This window comes from Ranitomeya variabilis, chromosome 1 (genome assembly GCF_051348905.1).
Source record: "Ranitomeya variabilis isolate aRanVar5 chromosome 1, aRanVar5.hap1, whole genome shotgun sequence".
In the NCBI taxonomy this organism is placed as follows: Eukaryota; Metazoa; Chordata; class Amphibia; order Anura; family Dendrobatidae; genus Ranitomeya; species Ranitomeya variabilis.
The window spans coordinates 785,088,071-785,097,697 of record NC_135232.1 but is presented as its reverse complement, the minus strand read 5'-3'; positions in this window follow the sequence as shown (position 1 = coordinate 785,097,697).

The following is a 9,627-nucleotide window of genomic DNA, read 5'->3' as shown; positions in this document are numbered from 1 at the left end:
CTATTCCCCGGGGCCCCATAGAAGGTGGGCTTGGACAGCACTGGTGATCGGCCGGCAGAGGGAGAAGGGTCCCCGTTTGGCTTACCTCCCCTCCAGCTGAATCCCGATGGCTTCCGCACCTCAGGCATCCTGTTAGCCACATAGCAGTCTGCAATCCTTGCAGCCTGATCCGCAGTTTGTGGCTCCAGATCACACACAAATTGTCGTACATCCGTGAGGCACATGTGAAGAAATTGATCCTTGACCATAAGATCCGTTAAGTCCTCAAAACTGTTGACAAAGTCCCCTGATCCATTGGTGGAACGTGGTCCTCAAGGTGCTCACAACATCTGCATAGCTGTCAGTTGATCCACGTTGTAGGTTCCGGAACTTTCTCCGATACACTTCTGGTGTTAGGTTGTATTTCCTGATCAGGGCCTCTTTTACGGCCTCATAGTTCCCATTTAGCTCTGGTGGGAGGCCAGCAAAAACCTCCAGGGCTTTGCCTCTCAACCCTGGGGTTAGGTACTGTGCCCACTGCTCACGGGGTAGATGGTATTTCCTGCAGGTTTTTTCAGACCCCCGAAGGAAAGTATCTAAGTCCATATCCTTCTCCATCACAGGGAAGTTTTCCAGATGTGGTCTCCTTGAATTTATGTCCTGGGAGGGGGTTAGCTGAGGATTGATACCCTTTGAGCCATCTGAAGCTGGAAAGCTGTCCTCCCGCCATTCTGCAGCCTCTCTCAGCCCAGCCCGCTGCAGCCTCTCTCTCAGCCTGTCAGTCCCGGTGTTTTGCAGCCTCTCTCTTAGCCTGTCGGTGCTGTAGAATAAGCTGCATGCACAGATTGGGATCACTTGTTCCCAGCCGTTGTAAGTCCATTTGCAAAGTACAGGCCATAGGCTCCTCAGCACTGGCATTACTGGTATTTCCATAAGGTATCTCCGGAGCAAGAGCTGGCATTGCTGGGTCTCTCTGAGGTGGGCTCTCTCCCACTGGTGTAGCTAGAGCTTTTGCTGCCCGGGGCTGATTCTGAGTTTGGCGCCCCCCCCCCCCATTGCCGTCACTCAACACCGGGCACCGCTCCCTCAGCACTGTTTACCCATGAAATCAAGCGCCTGCGCTGTGTATCGCTGTTTGGTGCAGGCGCAGAGAGCTCTGGCCGTCTGACGTCACAGCCAGGCTTGCAGACTGCGCCTGTGCGGCCACCCACCTTGGTAATCCCAGCCCCACAGTGTGTTATGCATTATGCAGAGTGCGGGGCTGGGATTCACAAGCAGGGCGGCCGCACAGGCGCAGTGTCCAGCATTGCCCCAGTGTGTCCAGCATTGCCTTAGTGTGTCCAGCAATCTGCCCCAGTGTCCAGCATTGCCCCTAGTGTCCAGAATTGCCCCCAGTGTCCAGCAATCTGCCCCAGTGTCCAGCATTGCCCCCAGTGTGTCCAGCAATCTGCCCCAGTGTCCAGCATTGCCCCCAGTGTGTCCAGCAATCTGCCCGTGTCCAGCATTGCCCCCAGTGTGTCCAGCAATCTGCCCCAGTGTCCAGCATTGCCCCCAGTGTGTCCAGCAATCTGCCCCCAGTCTGTCTCCAGCAATCTGCCCCCAGTCTGTCTCCAGCATATTGCCCCCAGTCTGTCTCCAGCATATTGCCCCCAGTCTGTCTCCAGCATATTGCCCCCAGTCTGTCTCCAGCATATTGCCCCCAGTCTGTCTCCAGCATATTGCCCCCAGTCTGTCTCCAGCATATTACCCCCAGTCTGTCTCCAGCATATTGCCCCCAGTCTGTCTGAGTCAGACATAAAGAAAAAAAAAAGTAAAATCCTCACCTCTCCCGTTCCCAGCGCAGGTCCCGTGCACTCAGCGTCTCTCTGCCTCTGCAACGCTCAGGACAGAGAGGCTGAGCGCGCAGTGATGACGTCATCGCACCCTCTGCCCTGAGACGTCGCAGTCAGAGGGCGCTGAAGACGCTGCAGCTGCCGCAGGAACCAGGAGAGGTGAGTATTAAAGGGGGGCCCAATGCCAGCGCTGGCACCGGGAGGGGGGGGGGGGCCTGGTCGTGGCGGCGGTCGGCGCCGCCCGAAGATTTAAAGGGCCCGCGTCTTTTTTTTTTCTTCTTCCTCCTCCTCTCTGGGTCGGAGCCGCCCCCGACATTGTGCCGCCCGGGGCGGCCCGTCCCCCCCGCACCCCCCTTCCTACGCCACTGCTCTCTCCGTGCCCAGATGTTCCAGCACTTTGCTCTATGTCCTGCTCGACCAAGGCGCGTATCAGAAGCTCCCTGGATCTGTCGGCCGTCCCTATTCCTCTCTGCTCACAGAGGCCAGTCAAAGCCTCTTTGTTCTGCTTCTTGTACTGGGCTGCCATATCGATGAACAGCCTTTGCCAAATAAAAGATAGAAAAGAAAAACAGGGAGGGGAAACTGTTTGCAAGTATGTCTAAGTAAGCACTGAATTGAACCTTGCAGAACTTATGCACTCCTCGCAAGGATACCAATTCATTAGTACAGGGAATAATTGCTTAAATCATGCGCTAATGCTCTAATAGAATTCTATCCCACCGCTCTGCCACCAATTGTCACGGATCCCCACTCCGTGGTGTCACTAATTCGTCACGTGCCGGCGCTCAGCACGTGACTTGGGGTTGTGCCTGCAAGGGTTAATCTATCTCCCCAGTCTCAGTCCAGCATTCAACCTCTGTCCTATGCTGTAATGGGAGCATAAATCACACACCGACCCAGACCACACACCCGCTCATACACGCTGCCACCACTCATCGAACACACGGGCGATGAGTCCCGGAAATATTAATACTAATAATGTCTAACACTCATAAGGCTCACACACCTTAGGCTATGGATTCTTTTACAACATTCAATGTTCAACTTGTTAAAGTTTTGTACTTTAATACAAAAAGGTTCAGTGCTTACAGTAAGAAAAAGGTATGAAAATATGATAATAAAAAGACATAAAACTTATGCAAAACAGTATAAAAATAAACAGGAGAAAACTTACAGAAATCATCTAACTGGTAGTTTGCTTTCTGCTCCCTGAGGAAGGGGTGAATGGAGTTGGTGGAACACATCAGCGTCTCAGGCTGCCCTCACATGTGTATGCGTTTTTAGGTATACAGGTCTAATTTATAGCTTTGGTCTGGAGGTCAGGTTTCTAGACCAGCCCCTCAGATTAATATCACAATTGCCTGTTTTTTGATTGGACCACGGCCGCGGCCCCCAATAAATATATTATTTTCTCTTGAGATCCTTTGTGTAAAAGTTCTCACAGAGATACTATCAGGCCGTAATTATCATCTCTCTTCCAAGAGCTAGGAGGTGTCAAATGTTACCTTTCTTCTTGGCTTCCAGCAGGACCCCCTGGTGAGATAGGAGACAGAAGTCTACTTGTCTCAGGAAAATACATAAACACCTGGGTGCGACCTGCAGCTTTTCAAGACAGATGTTACATTATTGCCAGTGACACAATAAATCTATACATAGTCCACTGCACACACACTATATATATATATATCACACACACACATACACACACATACATATTTCACCACACCAATTATTACAGAAAATTCATAAAGATTTTTTTTTCTGTGATCGCTAAACCTATAACTGATCTCACCAAGAAGGGTTCCAATACTGTTCAATGGTCCTCTGAGGCCGGTAAAAAGCTTTTGAGCATCTCAAGGAGAGGATTAGCTCTGCTCCTGTTTTGATCCAGACGGATGAGACCAAGCCATTTCTGGTAGAGGTTGATGCCTCTTCAGTAGGGGTGGGGGCAGTTCTGTCACAGGAGGGAGAGGATAGGGTGCATCCCTGTGCTTTCTTTTCTAAAAATTTTTCAAGGACTGAGCTCAACTATGATGTTGGGAACAGAGAGTTGCTGGCTATTAAATTCGCGTTTGAGCATTGGCAACATTTTTTGGAGGGGGCCAGACATCCGATACAGGTTTTTACTGATTATAAGAATCTGATATATCTGAATGCTGCTAAACGTTTAAATGCCCGTTAAGCTAGGTAGGCACTGTTTTTTGCCCGGTTTCATTTCTCCGTCACATATATCCCTAGGACAAAGAATGTTAATGCGCATGCTTTGTCTCGTAGTTTCTCTCCAGCAGTTAATACTGAAAAGGAGGAATGTATTTTGCAGAGAGGGGTGGTGGTGGCAGCATTGGGTTGAGTTGGAGAGTAGCATCCTAGAGGCCCAGAATGCTGCACCAACTAACGCTATGTATGGTAAATTATTTGTGCCTAGAGCCTTATGGAGAGCTTTGTTTGCTGAACGTCATGAGTCTCGGTTGGCGGGTCATCCAGGGATTTCGGAAACTAGAAAGTCAATCGGTTGAAGTTTCTGGTGGCCAGGGTGGCAAAGAGAAATCATCAAGTGGGTGCGTCAGTGTACTGTGTGCGCTAGGTCGAAGGCTTCACATGCCCCGGCTGCAGGGTTGCTGTGCTCTTTGGAGGTTCCTAGTTCGCCATAGTCACATCTTGCTATGGATTTTATCACCAATCTGCCACTCTCTGAGGGTTTTTCTGTCATCTGGGTTTTTGTGGACCAGTTTAGTAAGATGTGTCATCTGGTCCTGTTCAATAAATTACCCTGCGCAAGACTCTAGCTAAGGCATTTGTGAAAGAGATTGTCAGGCTCCATAGGGTTCCCACGGACATTGTTTCCGATAGAGGACCACAGTTTGTGGCTCGCTTTTGGCGTGCTTTTTGTGACAGATTAAAGGTTCATTTATCATTTTCGTCAGGTTATCATCCGGAGTCCAATGGCCAGACCGAAAGGAAGAACCAGGACGTCAAGCAGCTTTTGAGATGTTTTGTAGCAGACAATCAGGATATGTGGTTGGAATATCTACCACTAGCTGAGTTTGCTCTTAATAATCATACATCTTCCTCGGCTGGGTGTTCTCCTTTTTTTTTGCTGTACAGGGAGGCATTCATCTTTTGGTCCATTTTCTAAGATTGGGGCAGCGGTGCCTGAGGAGAGTTTTTCTGGAAATTTGGACAGGGCTTGGACCAATGTACATCATAATCTGAAAGAGGATAATAGGAGGTCAAAGAAATATTTTGAGAAGAAAAGAAGGGAGGCGTTGTTTGCAGTTGGGGACATGGTCTGGTTGCCCTACAGGAATCTGCGTTTGAAGATCTCGTCTAAAACTGGGGCTTAAGTTTGTAGGACCCTTCAAAGTGGTTCAGGTGGTCAACTCGGCAGCGGTGACATTAGACATCCCCTCGTCTTGGAGAATTCAGTTTTCATGTATCTTTACTGAAGAAAGTTGACACACCAGATAAGGAGCCTATGCCGACTGTTCCTCCAGTTGATGAGGACGGCGAGTTTGAGATTTCATGCATTTTAGATTCCAGGTGGCACAGAGGAAGTTTGCAGTATCTTGTGTCCTGGAAGGGTTTCGGTCCCGAGGATAATTCCTGGGTAAAAGCTGAGGACGTCTCGGCCTCAAGGCTGATTAAGGCTTTTCACAGGAGATTTCCGAACAAGGCTCGGCCAAGAGGATCCGGAGGATCCTCATGAAAGGGGAGGTACTGTTAGAATCTGTTTTGTTTTGACCATTAGCCATCTTGTGGTTTTCTGGCTGCTGGTCCTTTTCCCCTGGTGCTGGGTTGTCTTGGTAAGGTGATTGTATCACCCTTTATTACCCAGCACCTGCCTCCCATTCCTTGCTGGACAACAGTGTTAATTCGCTAGAGTTCTCACTAGGTGCTTAGACAGCTTTCTGTCTTTGATATTTTGAAGTTCTGGGATCTCTGGTTCTGCTATCTTTTGTTTGTTTTCAGTTTGTTTTTTCAGCCTTCTCTGTGTTTCCTATTAGGAGGTGACCTGTTTTTTGTACCCAGTCCTTAGATCTGTTAGGGACCTCCTTCCCCTTATCTATAGGTCTTCGCTGAGTTTAGACTAGGATCATCGGTGGGTCTATTCGCAAGGAATGGGTCGCTCACTCCATCGTAGGGTTTCAGCCTAGTCTTAGCGCAGGGTCAGCTTTCCATCTCTCCTAGTTCTGTGCTGCAGTTTCGTAACAGGCTGATGGCCTACATTTATATGGGAAGGTAGAGACCAGGTGTGAACAAAAGCTTACAAAGAGTAGTCATCTCCATACACTAACAACTGTGAGTGCAACTCTGTTAGTTATACACATTTTGTTACTGTGCTAGTATATGTTGTAAAGCCTTAATTCAAATTCATTCTTCCATCGCGGTATATATATCAAACACCACAATTGTTTTCATCTGCTTTTATTTCTTTTTTTTTGTTGTTTTATTTGTTTTGAAGTACCATACAAAATGTCATTTTTGAGTACCAGTCTTGGAAACAAATACTGGGTTTACATTAGTACACATTAATAATCCGAAACATCGTTAAGAAAAAAAAAAAAGAAAAGAAAGAAAATCTCTGGTAACATTCAACGGGTAGCGTTAAATCTTCCCAATGTTCACTGGATAAAACAGCTTATGGTAAAAACATATGGAAAATTAAACGCACAACAATAAAGCCAGCTTATGTCAAAACTTTCAGCATTTGTGTCCAATGGCTTGTCGTGTTAAAAAGAAAAAAAAAGGCTACATGCTACAGAGCATCAGCTTACTCTAGGAACTAGCGGAAGTGATTCGCTCTACACGTCTTAGTAAAAGGGTACATATATGTAGAATTTTCACAGTTTGCTTTTTTTTCTCCTGCATAATCTACAGCAACAAAAGCTTAAAGGTAATCTAAAAGTGAAATGGAATACATCTATATATAAAACATGGTTAGGTATAAAAATCTATAACACTTTCCAAATTGTCTCTCGTCTGCATAGGGTATAAAGTATAAAAGAATTTAAATTCTCTGCCCTGAGAAACAATCATAGCAATGTCTCTGGATCAGGCACTAAAGAAGATGTGAAGCAAAACACACAGTGCATTCTGTACACACGCCTTGTGAGATGTACATCCAAATCTATGTCAACTCTTGCAGTCTTTTGTGCAAGCGGCATCATGTTTCGGAAGAGAAATGGAATACACTACTGGGAGAGACTACAAAAAAGAAATATCGGAAACCCAAGAATTGGTCTCCAAAAAGTCCTTCTTCACAAACTGAAGGATGATGGCTTCATATGATACAGATTCATACTGAGCTAGTAGATGTCCATAGTTTTTTTCTAATTGTGAATCATCTACTCCTTGCTACATGCTTCAAGTTTCAGGAGGAGCTTGTACACGAAGCAGCAAATCTGAAAAAGCAAAGCTGCAGTGTGAAGCATAGGAGAGAGCAGCGGATGACACAAGAGGTCGGTTTTCGACTGAGGTTTTGTGCACAAGGCATACTACTTCAAGCTATGGAAATTTTTCCATCTGGAAAGTTGGTGTAATCAAAACACTAATAGTGCATCTACATGGGCCAGTAATTGTTGATGGACTATAAACAGGTCGGCACTTCTTTAAAGACCCTTTAATAAAGCAAATACAAACTGTATGTTAAAGAAAAATCATTAATATGATCATTATATCCCCATACAGCACACGCATGTTGTCAGCACATCCCATTTACAAGGTAAGATCTGCTGCTGACAACAATGATTTAATATCTTGGATCCGAGAAGCTGGCAGTATTCGTACATGAGCCAATGATCAGGAGCAAGCATTTGGCCCATGTAAAGAGCTTTAACAGGAATCTTTCACCAGGTTTTTGCTATCCCTTACGAGAACAGAATGATGTAGGGTCTGAGACTCTGATTCCAGCGATGTATCACTTCCTGGGCTGGTTGCTGTAATTTGGATCTATCAGTTCTCTCAATACTGAGCTCTATATAACCCCGCCCACACCACTGATTGGCAGCTTTCTGTGTACACTGTGCATAAAAGTAGAAAGCTGCCAATCAGTGGGAGGGGCGGAGTTGAACTTAACAGTAGCAGGTTTACTATTCTTCTAGTAATAATCTCCGGCTGATAAAACTGTGATTTTATCAAAACTAAAGCAAGCAGCCCAGAATGTGATACATTACTGGAATTACGATCTCTTTCTCTACGTTAGGTTGCTCTCAGATTAAGTGGCAAAAAATTGGTGACAGATTCCCTTTAAAAGTATTCCTGATTTTTTTTTTTATAAGGCCTAAATTGGTAATATAACTAGGAAAAATTTCAATAGGGCAGTACTAACTGTTCTACCCCTATGCCTTCTTAGCAAAGACCTAGTCAGACAAAAAAGTACGTGAAGGTGCAGTCATTTATCATAGATCTGAACACAAGGCGATACATTTGTCATATTAGTTCATGGAACTAACATGATTGTGTACTGTTCCTACTCTATAGATTATGGATTAATGAAAACTGCAAATAAACATTCAGTTTTGCTCCAAATGTTCCTTTATATGTAACTCAAGGACGTGAACATTGCTCCTGACTGATTCAAGGGGCAGGTTTAGTCTAGTGCAATGACCCCTTACAAACCTACAGATTCATTCTAAACTGCAGAAAAAGCATAGTTAGAAAAATAGGCACACATTCTAAAATAAAAAACGTGTTACAATAGCTTATTTAAAATGTTAGAAGCTGAGGATAGGAATAAAGAATAGGGTACAGCTTAAAGGGCAGCATTATATTACTAAAAAAGCTTCCAACAGGTCATTCATGGAGCCGTCAATTAAATGCATACAGTAGGCTCCACTATAATTCAAGAGTAGATAGTAGTTTTCCACTAACCGTAGTTGGAGAAAGCGGTGTGCTAAGGGCACAACTTGCCTTTTGCAACATCCGAATACTACTAATAAATCCTGGTGTCCTCTATATTTAAGAAAATACATCATCTCCACCTGAAATCCCCCAAAAGCCAGGCCTCGGCATCAGTCAAACAAGGCCATACAGAATTGTGGGAGGCAGTATACGTGACGCTACTACAATGCTGTGAAGCATGTACCAGACTTCAAAAGACTAAAGTGCAACAGGATAACATGACAAACTGGCCATAGATTTTTTTCTTACTGCTAAGTCTGTAGAGACAACCAGACAGTCCCATGACCTTCCTTGTTAGGACAACCAGGGTCAGGCGGGTTGAATTTCTACCTGTCCGATCCTCTGTTTTAACCAAATGAGCAGGGCCAGATTATTTGGCAGATCCCCAATTCAAAACAACATACCAAACATGTCGACAGAGGTGTCTGGGGAGAATTTCTTTCAGCTAGTCTATGGTCAGCTTTACTGTGAGGTATACAAGCTCAATAACATCAAGTTTTAGTGTTTTACCATTTGGTCATGATTGCTTAGGAATGGGCAATTGCGTTTTCTCCATTAGGTCAAGTTTCGCTAAAAAGAAAACAGTTCTGCACCTTCCAAACTTTCATTAAAGTCATTAGCACGCTGGTGCTCAAGTTGTAAGCGGACTGTGCATTTATCTTTAGAGGGCGACAATATCAAGCCCGGCTTGTATACAGTGTCGTCCAGTCTTGGGTATACTGAAGTATACAGCAAACAGCTTTATAGTCACCCTTAATGCATTCAAAATCTCCAAATCGTGCCCTATGTTACAGGAAAACTACTGAAGTCTCCATTGTATTTCATTTTCTAAGCCATCCGCCAAGCATTTCTGGCTTAATAAGTATGCTAAGTCTTCATGAAAAAAATGTATTGTGCTATTTATGTTCGTTTTCCA